Source organism: Vulpes lagopus, chromosome 5 (assembly GCF_018345385.1).
Source record: "Vulpes lagopus strain Blue_001 chromosome 5, ASM1834538v1, whole genome shotgun sequence".
NCBI classification, from domain to species: Eukaryota; Metazoa; Chordata; class Mammalia; order Carnivora; family Canidae; genus Vulpes; species Vulpes lagopus.
The window spans coordinates 12,488,238-12,509,409 of record NC_054828.1 but is presented as its reverse complement, the minus strand read 5'-3'; the positions used below and the strand labels follow the sequence as shown (position 1 = coordinate 12,509,409).

Here is a 21,172-nt window from a genome sequence, read left to right as displayed (position 1 = left end):
TTACATAAATACCTGAGTGTGGGATTGTTGGGTCAGACGGGGAGTCTATGTTTAACTTTATAACAAACGGCCAAACTGGAATCGCCTTTTGGTAAGTGAACCGTGTTCCTTTGTCTGTGACCATGTGACTCTCGGATTTACGAGGGTTGCTTTGTACTTTCTTGAGTGAATTATAGCTTCCCATGCTGTCTCTCTCAAGGACATTTGCATTTTAACCAAAAAGTCAACTGTTCCATTCAAACAAACACTCCCCCAAAACCATAAGCCAAGGGATTAGATTCTTGTACCAGGAGGAGATGTTTTCTGGGAACTAGCGGGTAGGAGGTGATCACTGGAGGCAGGGCGAGGTGGGGTTGCCATGGGGGATGCCAGTGAACCATGTGTCTGCCTAGAACTACGGGCAGGTGCATCCCCTGTGTATCTGACATCCAGAATTCTGCAGAGGAGGGTGACCAGCGAGGAAAAGGTGCCAGAGAGAAAGGGGCTTCCAGAATGGTCCTCCCCTCTTACACCAGCCCTTGCTCGCTATGCTCAGATCCCAAGGTTCTCCTTCTCAGACTCCACTTCTGCCACCAGGTACAAAACGAACAGCTTTTAGACAAAAGAGTGATGGAGGAGGGCTCCCCAGGGGTCGATCTCTCCTGTCCCAGAGCCTCTTCCTGCATTTGAACCCCGACAGAATCGGAGCAGGATGGGCTGTAAAAAGAATTCCCGTTTTGGTTTGTGCGTGTCTTTTGACTCCATCCCCTTCTCTGCACCTGCAGAGCCCAGTTCCCAGCTCCCAGACGATGATTCACTGACCTGCTGACGTCTACTCTTGGCCCATCAGCCCGTTTTCCACAGCAGCCGGAGGAGCCACTTAATTCACCGAGTTTTGCTCTATTTATCCATCGATAGAGCTCTCTACCCAAATCAAGAAACACGTGGTTCAAAATGTAAAAGGTACAAAAGGATGTGCAGAGAATAGTCTCCTTGCCCTGCTTCCTCCAGCCACCCAGCTTCCCTCTCGGAAGACAATTCAAGTGCCTGTTTCTTACAAATGCTTCCAGGGTGTTCTGTGTGAGGATGCATATGTAGATGTGCACATATTTATTCTCTTGCTGTGTTTGTTTCACGCAGACGGCAGCCTACGATAAACACTGTTTACCACGGGAGGCTTCCCAGAGGAGGAAGTTTTCAGGCCAAGATCTATAGGATGATGGGGTTCACCAGGTGAAATGGGGGGGACATTCCAGGCGAAAGGAGCAGCCTGTTGTACAAACCTTGAGGTGGGCAGATGAGCCAAGAAACTGCAGGAGGCCTGGGGGTCTACTCCTCTGAGTGGGAAGGAGAGATTTTCAGAGCAGGGGTGGGGCAGGAGAGTCATACAGACCGGGCCTGAGCCTGAGGCTTCCTGGACTTGGTATTTTATCCTCAGAGAAGTGGGAAGCCACCAAATGGCTGTCCACAGGCAGATAAGATGATCACTGTTGCATTGTGAGAAATCTCTCCGAAGTTTGGAGGCAACTTGAATATCCATCGATGAGGAACCAAGTAAGCAAATTATAGTACATCCATACAATGGGAAACTTGACACTATTTTTATTTTTATATATTTATGTACTTATTTATTTATTGAGAGAGAGTAAGAGAGAGAGCAGGGCGATGGGCAGAGGGAGAGGGAGAGAGAATCCACACCCAGCATGGAGCCCAATGCAGGGACTCGATCCCACAAACTGAGATCATGACCTGAGCTGAAATCAAGAGTCTGACACTTAGCAGACTGAGCCACCCAGGTGCCCCATCTTTTGCTATTTTTAAAAAGAGTGAGGGGTGGAGGTGACTCTTCATCTCTTCATGCACACGGAGGGCACAATCTCTGGCTCTGTTATCCTTGAGCACCAGCGCACACAGCCAGGGCTGCAGGTGCAGCCCACGAATGGAGCCACATTTCCACTCCCACGTGCTCCCCCCACCTTTCCAGCCCTTCAAATCATTCTCATCTTCCCTTCAGCTCCGATGTTTCTGTGTGATTCTGGGAGTTCCCTCCTTGGATTTCTTCTACCGAAGGAGCTTTGTCTGTTAAGTACAAATGTCTCTTAGCAACATCTTGTAGCTCATCTCTTCGTGGAAGGTATCTCTCTAATGATCAAAGGTCTATTTTTACAGACTTTTTCCTTCTCAGGATTGCAAGAATAGCGTTCCTGTCTCATATCAGTGTTTTCACTCACTCTAATCCTGTGTGGCAGCTATGAAATATCCCCATTTTATTGATGAGGGACTACAGAGACAGGCCTTGCTGTGTTGGCATTAGAGCGTGGCCAGCCTCAGGGTGAGTCCTGCCTGGTCCAAACCAAGCCTGATGCGCTCATCCCCCTTTGCCGGTGATTGGTGGAGGGGTGCACATGGACCTGGTTCTGGCCAATGAGATGTAAAGAGAGGGTTTTCCTCCCTCTAGCCCTAGAAGAGAGGGCTACCCCTGGAGAAGGCAAACCTTTTTTTAAAATTAGTTTTAATTTTTAAAAATTTTCAAAAGCTTTTCATTTTAATTCCAGTATCTCTAACATACCATGTTTTATTAGTTTCAGGCGTCCCATACAGTGATTCAACACTTCATACATCATCAGGCGCTCATCACGGTAAGTGCACTCTTGAATTCCCAGCACCTGTTTCACCCATCGCCACCTGCCCTCTGGTGACCATCGGTCTGTTCTCTATAGTTAAGAGCCTGTTTCTTGGTTTGCTTCTCTCTCTTTTTTTCCCTTTGCTCATGTGTTTTGTTTCTTAAACTGTACATACAAGTGACATCATACAGTATTTGTCTTTCTCTGACAAATAATATTTCTCTGTAAGTAATGCTGCAGTAAACATAGGGTGCACATATCCTTTTGACTTAATATTTTTGTGACAGCCTCTTAAGATTTATTTTTTGTTTTTTTTAAATTTGTATTGGGAGCTCCTTCTAGCTTTGGATGCTATTTGTAAGGACTTGATATCCTGAGCTGTGGCAACCATTTTATGATGTGAGGTAATAAGCTTGAGTCCGAAGTCGAAATGCTCAGAATGGCAGGGTGGAGAGCCTGGATCCTTGTTGACATGGCTGAGGCAGGGGCCCAACACCCTTGGACTACCCCCTTAACTTTACTTACTTGTTAAGTAAACACTAATGTCCTGACTGACAGCTGAGAGGCCACTGACCTTGATTTTCTTTAACTTGAAACTGAAAGCATTTGTTACTGATGCCCTCACTGACCCCTCTGCAATGCCTGTGCCTTGGGATATTGCCATAGGAATCGCAGACATGAGGTATAGGAGAGGAGCACTGACCTGGGAGCCAGCCAAGAGCGTGGGCCCCAGGCCCTCCTCCACCCCTAATTAGCCATTTGGCTCAGGGCAAAGTCACCCCCTTCTCGCTCTCTGGTTCTCTTCTTAGTAAAATGAAGGGTTGCATTACATCCGGGGCATCTACTAACAGGGACTCACAAGCCCTCTGAGCCACACAGGTTTGCTGAGCTTTTACCGTTCACGGAGATGAGTGTCGGGGGGCCAGGCTCAGCTCAGTGGTGAATGTTTGGAGGTGACTCTGGGGAGTCAGACGGCCTGAGTCTTTACTCATCCCTCTTCCTCATTTGTCAGCAATCCTTCATCGTGCCCCAGTTTCAGGGCATATTTTTAGTGGAAATAAACTTGAACAGCTCAGGATGACACAATTTGTTCAGGGGGTTTGGCATCATCTGCTGGCGGAACCAGGCTGGGGAGCCGGGCACGTGGCGGTGGCAAATCCCACTGACCCAGCAGGTCGGGCCAGTGGGCTGATTAGGGAAATCATCAAATTTTGCCATAAAAACAAAAAGCCTCCAGTGGCTGCAAGCCTGGGTGTGATGAGTGTATTTGGCCTGGGACCCAGAATCAAGCCTGCAAGGTATTTACCAGCGAGCTGGGGAAACAGAGCTGCTATTTGAAACCCCATTTGCTTCTAAATTCGGGGCTGAATCTTGCTTGCATTTTGCTGAGCACGTTGATAAGTTTGGAAAAGCGTGTTTAGGAGTGGGCAACCAGGGAAGGGTGGGGGGAGTTTAAATCCTCTGGCCTAAATAAAGGAGGAGGATTTTGTTTCTAGAGTCACAGAGAAAGTACAATGTCATAGACACTGTTGGTGACCTGCACAGACCCCCTTTGCAGGACTGGTTCACCGGGCTGTGGATGCTGACTTACCCTTCAGCTGAGAACTGCCTCCCACCCACAGAAGCCTGGGAGCCACCCCACCCCGCCTGCCCTCAGCCAAAGAATGACCAAGGCAGAGGTCTAAAAGCCACCCCCTGACCCCCAGCTCAAAGCATGGTAAATCTGTGGTGCCCTCCTCTCCAGAGGGCCGGGTGTGCGAAGCCTCCACTGAACCCACATCTTGGGGCCACCTCTTCTCCCCCATCTGCTTCCCTCCCTCCCTTACAAGTCCTCCTGTAGGTGCTCCCTCAACAGGTCATTTGCACAAGTTTGCTTGTTTCTCAGATGCTGCTTCTACGAAACCAGAATGAGGGCTGGACAAAGCCCCTTGCAATGGGCAGAATGACCAGGGCCAAAGCCTTTGAAGCACACGAATGTCCAACGTTCCATTTGAACCGCTGCCCCTTAGGTGGGCGGACACAGGAAAAGAGTTGTTTCAAACTCTTGCTGGGATGTAACCTCTTAGTTCATCCACTTCGATCTCAAGCATAGCCTGTCACACACAGGAATGCCCTGCAAGAATGGATTTGTGTGCATACGTGGATGTGCAAGCACAAAACGCAGGGTAAGGGGTTGGGCTTCCCAGTTGAATTGACCCAAGACAGAGACAGAACACACAGGACAAGGAGGCGAGTAGGAAATGCAATTCACTCAGCAGAAACAGAAGCCGGAGGTGGCCATGAGACTGTACATTCTCCAGAAATTTGCATAAATGTTGGGGAGGGCTTGGGAGTTCCTTGGGGGGTAGACTGGATCAGGTCATAAGTGGCAGAAAGACTCCAACTGGGGTGGAGGAGACTACCAGGTATATACCCGACACTCATCCTCTCTTCCGTCCTATTGGGTGGACCAATAACAGAGCACTGATCCACCCTGGACACAATGTGCCCAGTTAAAGGAATACATTTTCCCAGAGAAGTTGGGTGGCCAAGAAGATGTAGAAAAAACATTTTTAAAGGATTTTATTTATTTATTCATAAGAGACAGAGAGAAAGAGAGAGAGAGAGAGAGGCAGAGACACAGGCAGAGGGAGAAGCAGGCTCCGTGCAGGGAGCCCAATGTGAAACTCAATCCCAGGTCCAAGGATCAGGCCCTGGGCTAAAGGCAGTGCTAAACCGCTGAGCCACCCAGGCTCCCCAAAAACATTTTTTGTTTTTTGAGTGGAACTGCTCAGAAGTATCCTTAGGAAGAGAACAGCCTGGGCTCTTCTTGTCTTTTCCTTCTTCCTTCTCCTTCTTGCTTGGAACATAGTTGTGATGACTGGATCTCCAGCTGCCATCCAGGGCCATGATTTGACCCTGAGGGTATAAGCCACACATAGAGGATGGCAGAGCAGAAAAACCCAAGGTTCTTGAGTCTCTGAAGACCTCATGGAGGTGTCATGTCAGCCCCATGTGGTTTAAACAACTGAAATTAGAGCTCTAGTATTCTCGGCTGCACCCAGTTCCTGAGGAAGGTAGGCTTCCATCAGTAGAGCCTTTGCCAGGTACTCACTCCCTTTCTCAGGATTATCCTTGTTCACTACCATGTTTTCCTTGGAGGCAACTTTGGGGAGCAGCCTAGTGAAGGGGAAAGAGCATGAGCTGTGTGGTCAGACCAAATTGGGTTTGGAGGTTAGACCTCCTAGTTCCCACCTATCTGCCTTTTGACAGGTCAGTCTCCTTGATTGTCATTCATTCTGTAAAATGGGTATAATAACGTTTTCCTATGTCCCCAGATTCCTGTCCATTAAGTGAAGCTGCAGGTTTGCTGTAGGGATCATAGGGGATCACATATGTAGAGGGCACCCAGCTTATGGCCTGGCGCATAGAAGGCCCTTCCATTGTCTGCCTTGATGAAGTTTGAATGAAACAGACTGACAACCCTGAATGAAAACTGTGTTCAGACCATGGGGCTTGGGGTTGGGAGTTGGGTTAAGCTGAGTGCTTTTTAAGATCCTTTTGGTTTTAACATGATGAGCACCAGAGCAGTGGGGTGGAGTCAGGAAGAGAAGGTAGGGACTGATTTTTTCCTCCCTTCACACCTTAAATATGGCTCCCGGGTTTCTGTGTTCAGTGGCTGATGTTAAAAAAGCCACAATAACTGGAGAATTCTCCCTTATGGCTCCAGGTGGCTGGGCCGCAAATGCACACCCCTCAGCTGGCGGCACCCCGAGTGTGCTGATGGAAAGTAGGGGGCTGCCTTTCTCCGAGGAAGGGGTGTGGGGAAGCCCAAGGGTTGTAGCCAACCCTTGGGTTTCTTCTAGGTCTGCCCGGGTTCAGGGGGTCTCCATGTGTTCCCCTCCTCTTGAGTTAATAACAGCAGGGTGGGACCGTGTCAAATCCTTATCATGACAGCAAAGACTTATACAGTGCTAGACATACATGATGCTTTATGAGTATGAATCCATTTAATCCACAATAATCTGCTGAAATAGGCTCTGCCATTATTCCCATTTTATTCCCATTTTCTTGGGTCAATCAACCAAGAGTGGCAGTGACTCACCCAGGGTCACCACGTCTGAGTGTGGCAGGTAGCTCCCGAGTGGCCCTCCTTCCTGGCCTTCGTGCTATCCTCTTGCAGAACTAGAAGGGGCGCTTTGGAGAGTATGCACCGTAGGTAGGGGGGAGCCGTCTGGGTGAGCCTCCCTTCCCAGGTAACTTGCTCAGTTAATAAGCTCAGCCAAAGGTCAGACTTGGGAATAGTCAGGTCACCCCCCACCCCATTTCTTTGGGCTGTCGCATGGCAGGCACGTAGACCGCCTCCCATCAGTGCAGCACGGCCCATTTCCCTTCCAGCGCTGGCTCTGATGACCATCCTTCACCCCTGCCCAGAGGTAGGAGCTGCTGTGTGTGTAGGGTCCCTGGAAAACATGGGTCTTGAAACCCTGGAAGGGTGTGCAGGAGCGGAGGTGCAGAGGTTGGTGGTGGTGGTTGGAGGGGGGGATGCTCACTTACCTGGGGGGAGGTTCTTGGTTGCAGAAGGGGCTGTGGCTTATGGGGTGCACAGCTCTTTGCCGCAGTTGCAGGGCTTTCAGTCCAGCTGCTCCCACCCAATATTTACCAGTAGCACCCCCATCATGGGACAACACAGATGTCCTCACGTATTTCTAAGTGTGCCCTGGGGTTGGGGTGGGGACAGAGGACCAGTGACCTGGGACCTACGCTTGTTAAGTGACGTGGGGAAGAATTGTCAGGAATTGCGATCTTTCTCCTCCTCTGTCTCTATCTCTCTCTGCCTTCTTTTTTGCCCATAGGGTTCAATGTTGCAACTCCACTGGGGATGCCTGCTGTCACCTCCACATATAATAAAAAGAAACATTTATTTTACTTCCCAAGGACAAATCTGAACATTCTGTGCAGTTTTATGATATTTTTGTTTTATTACTGTTTTTAGATATTTTTAAAAGTGTTTTTTTGTTTTTTTTTATTCATGAGAGACACACAGAGAGGCAGAGACACAGGCAGAGGGAGAAACAGGCTCCATCCAGAGAGCTTGATGTGGGACTTGATCCCAGGATCCCAGGATCACACCCTGAGCTGAAGGCAGATGTTCACCCACTGAGCCACCCAGGTATCCTTGTTTTTTTAAGATTTTATTTATTTATTTATTTGAAACAGAGAGAGAACATGAGCAGTTGGCGGGGGAAGGGGCAGAGGGAGAAGGGTGTCTACCCTGCTGAGCAGGGAGCCCGATGTGGCGCTGGATCCAGGATCCAGGATCATGACCTGAGCTGAAGGCAGATGCTTAACCAACTGAGCCACCTAGACGCCCCTATGATATTTTTATATTTAAGTAAAATATAAAAATAAAACAACTTAAGTTGTTCTTAAGTAAGAATAACTGTTCTGAGTGTCAAAGAACACACCAGCTTACTTCACACGATTCCACACATGCTCTGGTTTGGTCTTCGGTCCACATGTTGTTTGTCATGCTGAGAGTCATTTCTGCACTGGCATTTGGGATGGGAATGAGCGCCTACAAACAAAATAATTTCACCAGTCGAGTTCGAAGCAAATACCCTGAACTATGTGGTGTGAATTGAACACTTGGTTCCGGCGTCCTACTACAGAGCGCTTCTCAAACGTGAGTGTGCATCGGACTCAGCAGGAAGGCTTGTCAGAGCCCATTGCTGTGCCCACCCCACGGCTTCGGATTCCGTAGGTGTGAGGTGGGGCTCGTGAATCTACATTTCTAACAAGCTTCCAAGCGATGCTGGTGCTGCTGTTCTAGGGACCACATCGTCCTCCCAGCAACCACACTAGCCTGACCATGAGGTCTCTTCCCTGTCAGTAATGTAAACACTGGGTACTTAACGTATGTCTTCATTTCAACACATGGTTCATTCACTCACTGGACAAATAATCACGGAACAGCTACTGTATGTCAAGGACTAGGCACTGGGGACTTGGCAGTGGAGAAACCAAAGCCCCTGACATCAGCTAACATCCTAGTGGGAGAGGATGGCAAGTCAGAGAACAAATTAGAAACATAACAAAGTGGGCAGCCCGGGTGGCTCAGAGGTTTAGCGCTGCCTTTGGCTCAGGGTGTGATCCTGGAGACCCAGGATCGAGTTGCATGTTGGGCTCCCTGCATGGAACCTGCTGCTCCCTCTGCCTGTGTCTCTGCCTCTCTCTCTCTGTTTGTCTCTCATAAGTAAATAAAATCTTAAAAAAAGAAATAGCAAAGTGACAGGCAGTGTTAAGTGCTGGGAGGAAAAGAATAAAGCAGGGATAGCTGGTGCAGCATGCTGGGAGGGGCTACTTTAGAAACGATGGCCAGCAAAGAACTTTTTAAAGAGGTGACGTTTGTAGAACCTCAAACAAAAAGAATGTGAGCCATGCAGACTTCTAGGGGAAGAGCATTCCAGGCAGAGGGAACAGCACAGACAGAGGCCCGGGGAGAGGGACAAGTCTGGTGTGTTCAGGGGCCAGCCGGGACGTTCGCGGGGCTGGAAGAAAGGAGCAAGGAGGAGAAAGGGAGAAAAGAGGGCAGAAAGTGGGCGGGGCTGGCACACGGAGGGGCTGCAAGGACGTTTTAGTTGATGGAGGAAGGGAGCCACTGGAGAGTGTGACACAATCTGATTTCTGTTTTAAAAGGAGCGCCCTGAAAAAAAAAAAAAAAAAAAAAAAAAAAAAAAAAAGGTAAAAGGAGCGCCCTGGCCACCGTAAGGGGCATAGAGTGCAGAGGGCCAAGGGCAGAGACAGGGAGACCAGGTTCTGCCACTTAGCAAAGAAATGGTGGTGGCTAGGCCGGGGCCGGAGGGGGCTAGGCAATGGAGGTGGTAATGAGTGGACAGATTTGGGGGGGGATTTAGGTGGACAGAGCCAGTGGCGTTTGCTGACAACTTGAACCTGAGGAAGGAAGAGCCAGATTGGAGACAAGGGCCACTTGCAGGTTTTTAGCTGGGGCAGCCAGGGAAATGGTGGTCATTCAGGAGTGCTTCACGGGGGCTCATCCCTGGAAAGGCCCCCAGGGAAAGAGACAGTGACAAGGACATGACGCCTGCCCTCCGTATCTCACATCTAGTAAAATACTCCATAAACATCAAGGATCCAGATAAGATGACTCCCCAGAGCAGGGGCAGTTCCATGTGGGCCCCCTTTGTCAGTTTATCTGATTAGAGATATCCTTTTCTGGGCTCTGCTGGGAACAGGTGTCATGGGAGAAGCTGCCTTGGCAGCTGGTCGGGCATCTCCGCGGGTTAGAGATGTCCGGTTTATAAACTTGCTAGAATTGGAAAGAACTGAAGAAATTAATGGAGGAGAAACCAAATAGCATTCCAGATGAACTCTATAAAGTTTTCCTCAAATCACTCAGCATCTGTAGAGCTGATTACAGCCCCTGTGTCATAGGTACGGTGTGCTCTAACGGATTAGCGGTCTGTAGCCAGAGGCAGCCAGAGGCGGTTGTTCATCTTATTTTTTAAGATTTTGTTTATTTTTAAAAAAAGGATTTTATTTATTTGGGAGAGAGAGAGCGCGCGCACACATGAGTGGGGGAGAAGCAGACTCCTCACTGGGCAGGGACCCCGATGCAGGGCTCCATCCCAGGACCCTGAGCCCAAGGCAGACACGTAACCCCCTGAGCCACCCAGGCACCCTGATGTTTTAGTCTGGATTATTCACGGGGGTCTAGCTGGCAGGAGAAGGGATGGGGGCCTCAGATTTTCTTGGCATTTTTTCTAGTAGTCAGTTATTTCTATGTAATTCAAATATCAGATGGAGCCTGCCTACCTACCCCTTGAGAGCTACACAAATACCAGTATGAACTCCCCAGTCCCATGCCCCGTGGAAGCTGAAAACAAAATTTCTGCAAACTTGAGGTAAAGGTAGAGACTCCTGTCATCAAAATCACTGCTCTCTCCCAGCTGTCGTGTCCCTAGTATTCAGCTTTGTCTCACCCCAAACCGATGGGACATGAAGCTCCTTGGTCCTCCATTACTTCCCACTGTCACCTGGTGAGAGGCCAGGGTTCCGTACTGCCCGGTCTTCTCGTGGAGTCTTTTCCAGGATGCACGGTCCAGCAAACGAAGGTAGTTTAAAAATAACCCCAGTCCCTATTTTCCTCTTTCCCATCAAACTGAAGAGGAACTCAGTCAGATGTCAGAATTTCATTTCTCAAGACTCTTCGCCTTGACAGTTCTTGCAAACATTCCCGTGTGCCTCTAAGCTTTATCACCTGCCAAACCTCTCCAGGCTTCTCTCGAATCTTCCCCCTGCCCTTTGGCTTCCAGAGTCCCTGTTCCTTTATTTCTGACCATTCTTCAAATTAAGTATTGCAAAAGGCCATAGAATATGATGGAGCAGACCGGTGAAACTTGCATTGCAGGGTGTGCGTGTGCGTGTGCGTGTGGTAGAGGCAAACTTTGCTCATGGTTTTTATACCCACCCCCTTTCCCTAATGTGCCTACTAAAGCACTAAAGATAATTTTCTCTGTGCACGTAACCTCTCCCCTCTCCTGCCGCACTCACATGAAGCTGTCATTAGTGTGGAACGCTTTGCTGGAGATCTGCTGGGAGGAGGCAACAGGCAGAAAGCCAGGGTTTCCATCACAGAAATGCAAAAAAACCTTTAAAATCATATTAGGCATCTAGGCTCTTAAAAGACCTTTCGGCCACCTGCCACATTAGCCTGTCTTGACCCACTTGGATGGCATCTCTCTATCACCTGTCTACACTGACCTCCAGTATCTCTCCTCCCAGGAACAAAAACCGTGGCTTTTCCATTCCTTGTCTTTTGTAAAACAGTTTAGCCTGTTGGCGAAGGGGTTGAAAGCATGGGCACTGGAGTTAGTCTGCCTGGGTTTGCATCTGGAAAAGAGTTTTGTAACAACTCGCCCTTAGTTCCTTCATCTGCAAAATGCAACTAGGACTCTTACCTTCCTCAGAGCTGTTGGGAGGATCCACTTGTCATCGACTCTTTTTTTTTTTCTTTTAAGATTTTATTTATTTATTCATGAGAGACACACAGAGAGGCAGAGACACAGGCAGAGGGAGAAGCAGGCTCCCTGCGGGGAGCCCAATGCGGGACTCGATCCCAGGACCCCAGGATCACACCCTGAGCCGAAGGCAGATGCTCACCCACTGAGCCACCCAGGTGCCCCAGTAATTGGCTCTTAAAGTACTTAGAGAAGCACCCGTTGTAAAGCAGTCCTTGAATGAAGCACCAGCTCTTATGATTTGGTTTTCTGGGTTCTTGGGCTCACGTGACACCTGTTAACAGAGAGACTTGTCAAAGTCTTTTTTGAACAAAGGTCATTGCGTCCCCAAGAAAGATTTTGGTACCACCTGTGAAGGCTGTTTCACCTTGTTGCTTCTGTAAAGGGCTTTAAGTTCAAATCCTGACTGATTTTCTAGCTTTGTGGCCTCAGGCAGATCCTTTAACCTCCGTGAGTCTCAGCTTCCTCATCGTTGAGATGGGGATAAAAGCAGGACCAATTTGCTGTGATTGTTGGGATTAAGGGAGATTGTATGTGACGCTTCTATGATAAGAATGGCATATCGAACACCCATTGGGTACTGGGTGCTTTTCTATGTATTAATTCTCTGCACAGTGAACAGTACCCAGGACATGGTCAAGTGTTACTGCAGTTAGCCCCAAAGAGCTGTGGAATGGTGGTTCCTTGGAAGGACAGGTGCACCCAGTACTATATAGTTAGAGCAAGGGGAGCAAGGAACAAGGTGAACTCAGGGATTGGGCAAGGTCCCCGGGGGCTGAGGAGTCTCCCCAAGGGATAGGGATGGAGTCCTTGAGTTGGGGCTCCTCCCTAACCAGGGAGGATTTGAACAGGAGAAACTGTGGAAGGACCTTCGGAGGGGGTGAGGTGCAGGAGCAAAGGGGCCAGTGAGATGCTGGCCCTCTGGCACCCCCGCACCCTTCTGATTCAGCTCGACCCACCGACAGGTAGCGGAGCCAGGGTTCTCGTAGGGGCGTGTGAGAGCCCAGAGTGGAATGGAGGGCTGCAGAAGGTGCCCTGCCTGGGAGAGGTGTTTGGATTTCAATGTCATCATCAGTAATGATAACGAAGCAGTAAGAATGAGCATTGTTTGTGGTGCTCTGAGATACCAAGCTCAGTGTCCTGGCACTGGGTTCTTTTCTTTCTCCCATTTTCCAAATGAATGAGCTTAAGCCCAGAGAGCAGAGGCCACACCTCAAATCAGTGCCAGGGTATGGACTGACACTCAGGTCCCCCAGGCCAAGCCCCAGGCTGCATCATCCTGGTGTCCCCGGCAGCCTGTGTGGTGACCCCCTGGTCCTCTCCCAAGATGGAGCTGTGCCCAAGTCTGGGCCCCACCCCCTCCTTTCTGTCTCTCCCCAGCTCCCCCTTCACATTCTTAGGACATCCGCATCCCCTGGTGGGGTGAGGTCATCCTTGGGGTGGAGCTTAGTGGCCTTTGTGGGGCCAAGGGTCCCCGGCCCCTCCCCCTACCTTCCTGGTCTGGATGGGAGAAGCAAGGTGGGGGGGGGGCGGAGAGAAGCTTCTCTACGGAGGGAGGGGACATACCTCTCCACCCTGGGTTTGGCATGTTATGTGCGGGGAATGAGAAACGCAGCGTTGCTATGGAAACTGCCATCCTTGCTCCCTTTGTCAGTCTCTGTGGGAAGTTCCCGCGTGTAAGGGTGGGGGAGGTGTGCAAGGAGCACTCCTGCTGAGCAGGGTGCTCCAGAGCAGGAGAGCTGGCCCTGGGGGTGGGGGATACAGGGGCAGGTGGCAGCTGGGATGGGGTCCCCCAGTGGCCTCGGCTGCAGGGCTTCTGACTTGAGGGTGAAGGGCAGCCATGGAGCTCAGCTTGCTTCTCTGGAACAATCCTGCTGATGGTCACTCACATTTGAAAGGCAAAGAATGGTTTGCAAAACCCCATTGCGTGGGCTCTGGAAAAAGCTTGGGACCTATAGTGGCTGAGACTCAGGCTTGAATACTTGCACAGCTGGCTTCCCCATGCCTTAGTTTCTCCATATCTACAAGACGTGCCGAGTGACAGCAGCCTCATAGAGTGGTTACATGGGGCTGTGACTCCATGCACCTGTCCTGTGCCTGGTGTCCCATGCCCAGAGGAGGCATCAAATTAACTGGGGTCTCCCTTCTCACCTGACCTGATTCAGGCTGGTAGTATGAGCCCTGCTTTACAGATGAGGAGACTGAGGCCCAATCAGGGGAAGGAAGGAAGGGGCTCACAGTCCCCAGGGAGTTGGGTCAGGGCCGTTCCCCACAGTCCCTCTCGTTCTCGGCTGCTACCTGGAGCTGACCTTAATTGCTGGGCATGTGACCTGCGGGGTTCCCGCTACCTGAGCCACATCTGAAGCCCCAATCCCTCTTGACTCTCTCATCAGAGGGACCAGGCCTGTGGCAGAAGCAACTCTCCTTTGGCTTTAAATATTAAAACAGAATAAAATGCTTTGCTTTCTCTGTGGAAACAGAAGATGGGGGTGGGTGGAAAAACAACCCTCCAAGCCCCAACATCAACACCCTCCCTCCCTGCCAGCACCCCTCTTAGCTCCCAGAACAGAAAGGAGCCTTCCAGGTGATTTGTTAGCTCTTTCTGGGGCAGAAAAAGGTGGAAAACTAATTTTAACTTCTCAGGGATTTTTTTTTTTTAGCCTTTGTTTTTCAGACCTGGGGTAGGAGGACATCAGGTGCCCCCTGAGTCTCGGAGTCAGGGGAAGATTTATAGAAGGTGGTAATTTTTGCTTCCACCAGACAGGTCCTACAGATCGCAGGGTAGAGATGCCAAGAAGGCCAGGGTCCTGCGGTGCCCACCTTCTCCCCTCCCCAGAAAAGCTCCTGCTCATTCCTCCCCCAAATCCAAGGACAGTATCACCCAGGGAATTAGACAGAAGCCAGATGTGTGAATTTGTGAAACTCAGATTTATTGTGTGGCCTCGGGCAAGCACTTCCCCTCTCTGGGCCTCAGGTGCCTCATCTGTTGCAAGGGGAAGGTAACTGCTGTCTCACCCACCTCCCAGGGTAGCCATGGAGGCTCAAAGTGGTGCTGGGCTGATTTTTTGGCTCCAGCTTTAAGAGGGAAATACCAAAACTGGAGAAGTTCCCACAGTGATTGGAATGGGGCAGGGACCCCCCAGTCCAACCGCTGGAGAAAGAGGAACCAAGAGATCAGGCTCTGTTTTTGTGCCCAGCCCAGTGCTTGACATATGCAGGGTCTCTGATGCACATGTATGAATGACAATCAATGAGGGTTCCCACTGGGGAGGGTGACAAAGGTCAGCCTGGAGAAGAGTTTCATGGGCAATTGGCTAATTGGTCTCCAAGCAGAGGAAAAGCTGTCATGTGGCATGTGGAAGAGATGCTTAGAGACAGATCCTAGGGGCAATTTCAATTCCATACGAGGGCCATGGGCTAGCAGTGGGGGAAATGAGCTACTCTTACTCCCAAACCTTTTTTTTTTTTTTTTTTTTAAGTAGGCTCCACGCCCAACATGGGGCTTGAACTCATGATCTGGAGAGGAAGAGCCCCATGCTCTACAGACTGAGCTAGCAGGTACCCCTTGGAAATGAGCTCCCATTAAGTGTTTGTAATGTGACAGGGAACTGATAGAAACTGGTAGGCTTTACTGAGCCCCAGCCGGGAGGTTGTAAAGGTTCTCCTGAACTCCCATGAGTGCTGGCGCCAGTACCCCTGCAGCAGGCACCCCCACCCCTGCAGCAGGCAGGGCTTATGCAACCAGGTGAGCTGAATGCATCTCCCACCACTGCCACCACCCAGCTAAGGCCTCCGGGCTGGCCTGTCTCCCACACCTCGATGCCCCGGTCACCCGAAGAGACAGGCGTGTGTGTATCCAGAACGAGGCCTGGAGAGTGACCGAGGCCAGTGCTGTCTCGGCTGCAGGTGTCTGTTCCTGCTGAATAAATCATTATCAGGGCCCGTCAAGCATCTTCCCCCAGAGGAGCGCTCTCTGCCTCCCAGATGCTATCTCCCGCCCTCCCCCCGCAGGAAGCCAGGTGGCACTTACGTGCCCCTTCTTCAACAGATGGCGAGCAGGGGCGAGCCCTCCACCTGCTCAGGCTTACGTTTCCCAAGCTGGAATCAGCCCCTCCAGCGATCCCCATGAAGCCCAGCTGACTGCCGCTCTGCCCTGCCTCGCCACGCTCAGAAGCCCCCACCCACCCCCACCCTCACCCCGCTCCCTAGCACCTGCTGGAGGTGGCCTCCCTGCACCTGCCGCTCCCCAGAAGATCCTCTGCTAGAGTCACCCCAACATTCTTAAATGCTCTGTGTGGGTCCACCTCCATGGCTTTGCGCACGCTGTCCTCTCCCACAAGGGTCTCCCTTCCCACCTCGATGGTGCACCCCAGTTCCTGGTCATGCTGAGGGCTGTACCCGCAGGGCTGGGTTTTGTCACCTGGACCCCATGTGCTGTTGGTCACGCTGACTCCAAGCCTCTCCAGGGCAGTGCCCATGTTCCCAGTGTTTTACGCAGGGTGAGCACACGGGCCCCTCCGCATACTCTGTGCTATTGCCTGCTCACCTGCATTGTCCTCCCCTGGACCCAAAGTTCCAGAAGGGCAGGGATGTGTCCCTGTTGTCCACCAGTGTCTATTTCTACCTTGTTTGTATTCCTAGGGCCTGGAGCAGAGTCTAGTCTACCCTCGCTCCTGTAAGAAAGACAAAGAAATATTGTCTTGAAAGCTGGATCTCTCCAGACGCCTCCAATTCATCGAATCTCTATTTTAGAAACCCTCGAGCTGGCGTATCTTCCTATTATTATCTATTCTACCTTGTGTCAGGATCCTTGTCTAAAATGCCTGGGGAGCACTTTTAACTCAATTCCAGAAGATATGGTTTATACCTGACACAGATGAGTAAATAACTCTCAGATCATCTACTGTGGCCCCCGTTACGCACCTTGGCACAGCCATCACGCTGACGTGGCAGTCGCTGCGCTGCGCCTGTCATCCCATTTGTAAGATGACCTTTGCAGGCCACACATTTTTATGCAGAGAAATTTAGTTCAAGTTTGTAACTGACTCTGGCTATCACATGTCTCTGAATATTCTTCGGCCAAAAGTAACAAAATCTGAGGGGACCAGATAAGAAAGATGAAGGATTAATTACTCATCTTGATTGAGTGTTGCTGGTGGGCTGGGTACGGCTCGTTCTCTGGAGGCGGTTGCGGGGGGCGGGCAGGGCAGAAACCCAGTGGGGGACAGAGGGGACCCCAGGCGGCAGAGAAGCAGGGAGGGAAGAAATGATCTGGACAGGACAGCATGCAGGATGTCTTGCTCCCCCACCAGCAGGAACCTGGCTTTCTGGGGCCCCCCGGGGGGGGGGGTGACAGCAAGAGCAACCCTAGTGTGCTTTGCTCCCCTCTGCCACTCGTTTGTCATGTTTCCACCTTCCCCAGACCTTCCACATCCCTTGTGTCATCCAGTTGCCCAATCTCAGAGTGCAAGAGGGCACACAGGTCACCTGCATGGGCTCGAACCTTTGCATTCTCCCCGGAGATGCTCATCCCACCTGTGCCGGCCCAGGGCCAGTGACAGGTAGCAGCTCGCTGTCCACGAGGTACCCCGTGCCAGCCTCGATTGTCAGAAGGTGTGCCGCGGTGCGAAGCGAGCCTGGGGGCATTGCAGCCAGATCATGGAGTTCTGGCTTTAAGAGGCTCTGTGACTCTGAGTCATGCACCTGCTGCATCTGGGCCTCTGCCCCACGGGGGGCTGGGATGCAGGGCTGCAGGGGTGTGTTTCCCAGGGAGGGGGACAGGGCATCACAGCGGTTAGGAGTGCAGGCTTCCCTGTAGGCAGAGCGGGACTCGAGGGCTGGCACTGCCATTTTCAAGCTGGGTCACCTTGGGCATATGGCATGAGCTTCCGTTTTCCCATCTGGTGGAGGGGGTAGTGACAGCACCTCTCATGGGATCATCATGTGGACTAAATGAAGCCCAGGAGCTCGGGACCAAGGGAAGGTAATGATACCAGTCATCGCTGACAGAGCACTTTAGGGAACGCGTACTGCTTGCCAGGCTCTGTTCTAGGACGGACGGACGTCTGTATAAATGGCCATACGTCGTGATCCGAGGGCTACTCCTGAGTTGAAGAATGTTATTAGCCCTAGTTCACAGACATGCAGAGATGGGATGTAACTCTCCCAGGATCACACGGCTGGCTGGCGGCAGGGTCGGGATTCGAACGCAGGCTGTGTGGCTCCAGACCCTGGGTCCTCGCCCTAACCTTTACAGCCTCTCAGCAGGGTCAGGGCGGCCGTGTCCTAGCAATAGCAGCAGACCTGCCCCCCACCAACACCTTGAGGACCCCTCTCGCGTTGTGTGTGCTTGCCCGTGCCCACATCTGTGTGCATACGTGTGCCTGCCGCGTGCTCGCACGCCGGGGCTGTGCCGTGTTTTCATAAATCCAAATTGGCGTTACGTTAAGTGACTAAGTAATAGTAAATCATCACTGATAGAACCCAGCCGGGGTTGGCATGTCATGCTACAGTTTTCCGAAACCTGCTCACGTCCATAAAAACATGGTCTGTTGGTCTCATCATAGTCCTGGGTGGTAAAGGGGGCAGGTGGTAGGTGGTTCAGAGAAGGGTCACCCAGCTGGCTAACGACACAAGGAGAAGCCAAATCCCCTAAGGGCCCTCGTTCACGGACTCTCATTCTCTGCCCTTAGGGGTGTGGTGTGTGCTGGTCCAGGGCAGCCTAACAATTTTTAACACTTCTAATTTAATGCTAATTTTGTTTTTTAAACTAGTTTTATTTGATTTAATGATTTGAGAGGAACCTAGGAGCTCAGAAGCTAGTGAAGGGTTAAGATTTGTCATCTAATGTGATTAGTCAAAGTCAGTTCTCACCATGCCCAACGAAACCTAACGCCGCTTCCCATCTTCTCTGGATGTGTGGCCGTGAAGGCTGAGGTTGGCCGCCGCCGGCAGGCACCGCCCCAGCCCAGCCCAGCCATTCAGTTTTCCCTAATGCTGATAACTTTTTTTATTATATATATATTTTAAAGCTAAGCTCTTTGCAGGTGTGATCTCAGTGACTTGCCACAACCTGCTAAGTGGCTATTAATATTATCCCCATTTTGCAGATGGGGAAACAAAGGCCCAGAGAAGCTCGGCAGTGTACTTACAGTTAAAAGGCGGGAAGTAGTGGTGCTGAGATCCACACCCAGGCTGTGTGTCCCCAGTGTCTGGGGGAGTCACCGTCTCTGTGCGGTGGCCCCACTCTCCTGCAGCTTCTTTGCCAGCAGGGCTCCTCCTCCGCTGCCAGGACCCCAGTGGGGGAGGATGTGGCGCTGGGAGGTGGAAGGGAAGGGAGGGGGAGCCTGGCTTGCAGCAGTGGCCACCCAAGGCCAGGGCAACTGGGCGGTTAACCTGCACGAGGCTCCCCACCAGGCTGCTCTCTCCAGCTCCTCATCACAGTCCTTAATTACGTGCTCACAGCGGTTCCCAAGCGGAGGGCGAGAAGGAAGGGTGGCAGAGCCAGCATCCAGATGGCCCTTCTGGCGAGCGTGGGCTTCATCTGGTCTTTATGTAAGAGTCGCTCTGCTTCCCAGATTGCCTTTGAGGCAGACGTTTAAACACTTGTTTTGTGTTTATGATACAGAGGAAGAAATTAAAAGGCCCCCAGGGGAAAAGGAGAAAGGAAAAAAAAAACCACAACAACCCAGAAGTGATTTTGGGGGCTTGTCAGGCAGAATAGAGAGAGAAACCAGGTCTGGGCCTGGTTTCAAGAGAATGACAAGCAGGTGGCTTCCCTGGGTGTGGGTGGTGAGATCCAGGAAGGAGGGTGAGCACCCTTCTGGTGACAAAACGGGGCAAGAAATGACCAGTGCTTAAGGGCCTGATGTGTGCTAAGCACCGCGGTAGACTTTATATGTTGTCTCTAATTCTCTCAGCATCCCTGCTTTACAGATGCAGAAACTGAGGCCAGGGAGGCTCAGTGTCTTGGCCAGCATTAGGTTGCCTGAGAGCTAACCTTCGCCTGGGACTTCTAGACGTTTTCACGTGGAACACTTTCCTACACTGTCCCCCACTCAGTCCCTCGTCCTGCAGAAAACCTCCCCAGAAAACCCAGCCCAGGAGTGTGAGCCCCTCCTCCCCGAGCTTCCCATCCTCACAGCCCCTGAACTGGATCTCTAACTTCATCTGACCTTCGGTTGCTCTGGAGCTCAGGTTCCTCGAATCTGTTGGGAGAGAGGCCTTCGCGGCTATCACTCCAAGCCACCATTGGGTTTTTAGGTTCTCCCCAAGGCACCCTGACCTCTGCTTGAACATTTGCACGAACAGGGAGGGAACGCCTTGCCCTTTTGGGCAAAGGTGGCGGTTTGGCACTTCTCTGTTACAGAATCTCCTACCAAGGCTTTTCCTTTCTCATCTACACCCTTCAGGTGGAGGTTGCAAGGATATACAATCACCATCTCTTTCCCCATGAGGATGCTGGGTGTTCACCCAAGGTCACATAGCGAGCTGGGACTGAGCAGGAGCTAGAACTGGCCCGGCCCCTGGCCGGGTGCGCCTCACTCTGTCTGCCTATCCTCGGTGATGAGCCAGGACCCCCAGGAGGGTGGAGCTGGAGGGATCACAGGACTCGTGGGGAGGGAGGGTGGTGAGTGTGGAGATGGAGCTAGGGGCAGAGGTTCTCTGGATGTTGCTAGAACAAACCAGTTTTCGTTCTGGTCTTTTATGAGCCTGTATATCCTTGTAGACACTGTGGTCAAAATTGACGGTTACAAGACAGAAACAAAGCAAATGGATCTATTTCCGTTGTTTTTTGTTATATAACCAACCATCCTAAAACTTGGTGGCTTAAAATAACAATGGTTTTATGATTTCTTGTGCTTCTCTGGGAGGTAGGGTCACAGCCGGACGTGCATGCAGACATTCTGCTGGTGGCTGGAAGGTCCTAGAAGGGCCACATCAGTTCCCCCTCCATGTGGCCTTTCCACCTGGTCTCTGCCTCCTGTAGGACAGCTTGGATTTCCTTATCACATGGTGGCTGGATTTGGGGAGAGTGAAAGCGAAAGCTTCTGGGTCCTTTGAGGCCCAGGCTGGAACTGGCACGGTGTCACTTCCGCGACACTCTGTTGGTCAAAGCGAGTCACGGTGTATCCGGGACTCCACCTCTTAATGAGAGGACTCGGGGGTGGGCCATATTTGCAGACAAACTCCCACAGGAAGTTGATAGGGATGAGGGAACGTGGAAGGGAATTAAGATGGGATTTGCACAAATTTGAGCTATGCACAAATTTCTGGAAGCATATTTGGTGCATACAGTGAGGCTCACCGTCCATCTGCATGGGGCTGGACCTGGGGGTCTGGCAGCTGCCTCTGCCTCTCTTCCACTACCCTGCTTTCCCCTTCATCAAACAACCCCATTGGCAGGAGACCACTAAAGTGAAAAAGAAATACACCAAGGCCACAGTCATTACCATCCTGGAACATTGGATTCTATTTCTGGCAGATCTGAGGTAGTTGGCAAACCTCTACCCCCTGCTTCCCTGGCTCAGCACTCGGAGGTAATGAGCC

General features: G+C 51.2%; 1 long non-coding RNA gene across 1 annotated transcript; it reads right to left on the bottom strand.

The window, feature by feature from the left end:
- Positions 1-11,739: 11,739 nt before the first annotated feature.
- On the bottom strand, positions 11,740-19,119 carry LOC121492153. Its single transcript, XR_005988126.1, has 3 exons — positions 18,775-19,119; positions 16,170-16,296; positions 11,740-11,897 (listed from the first exon to the last, which is right to left on the bottom strand). It is a non-coding gene; the product is annotated as an uncharacterized LOC121492153 (long non-coding RNA).
- Between the last annotated feature and the right edge of the window lie 2,053 nt (positions 19,120-21,172).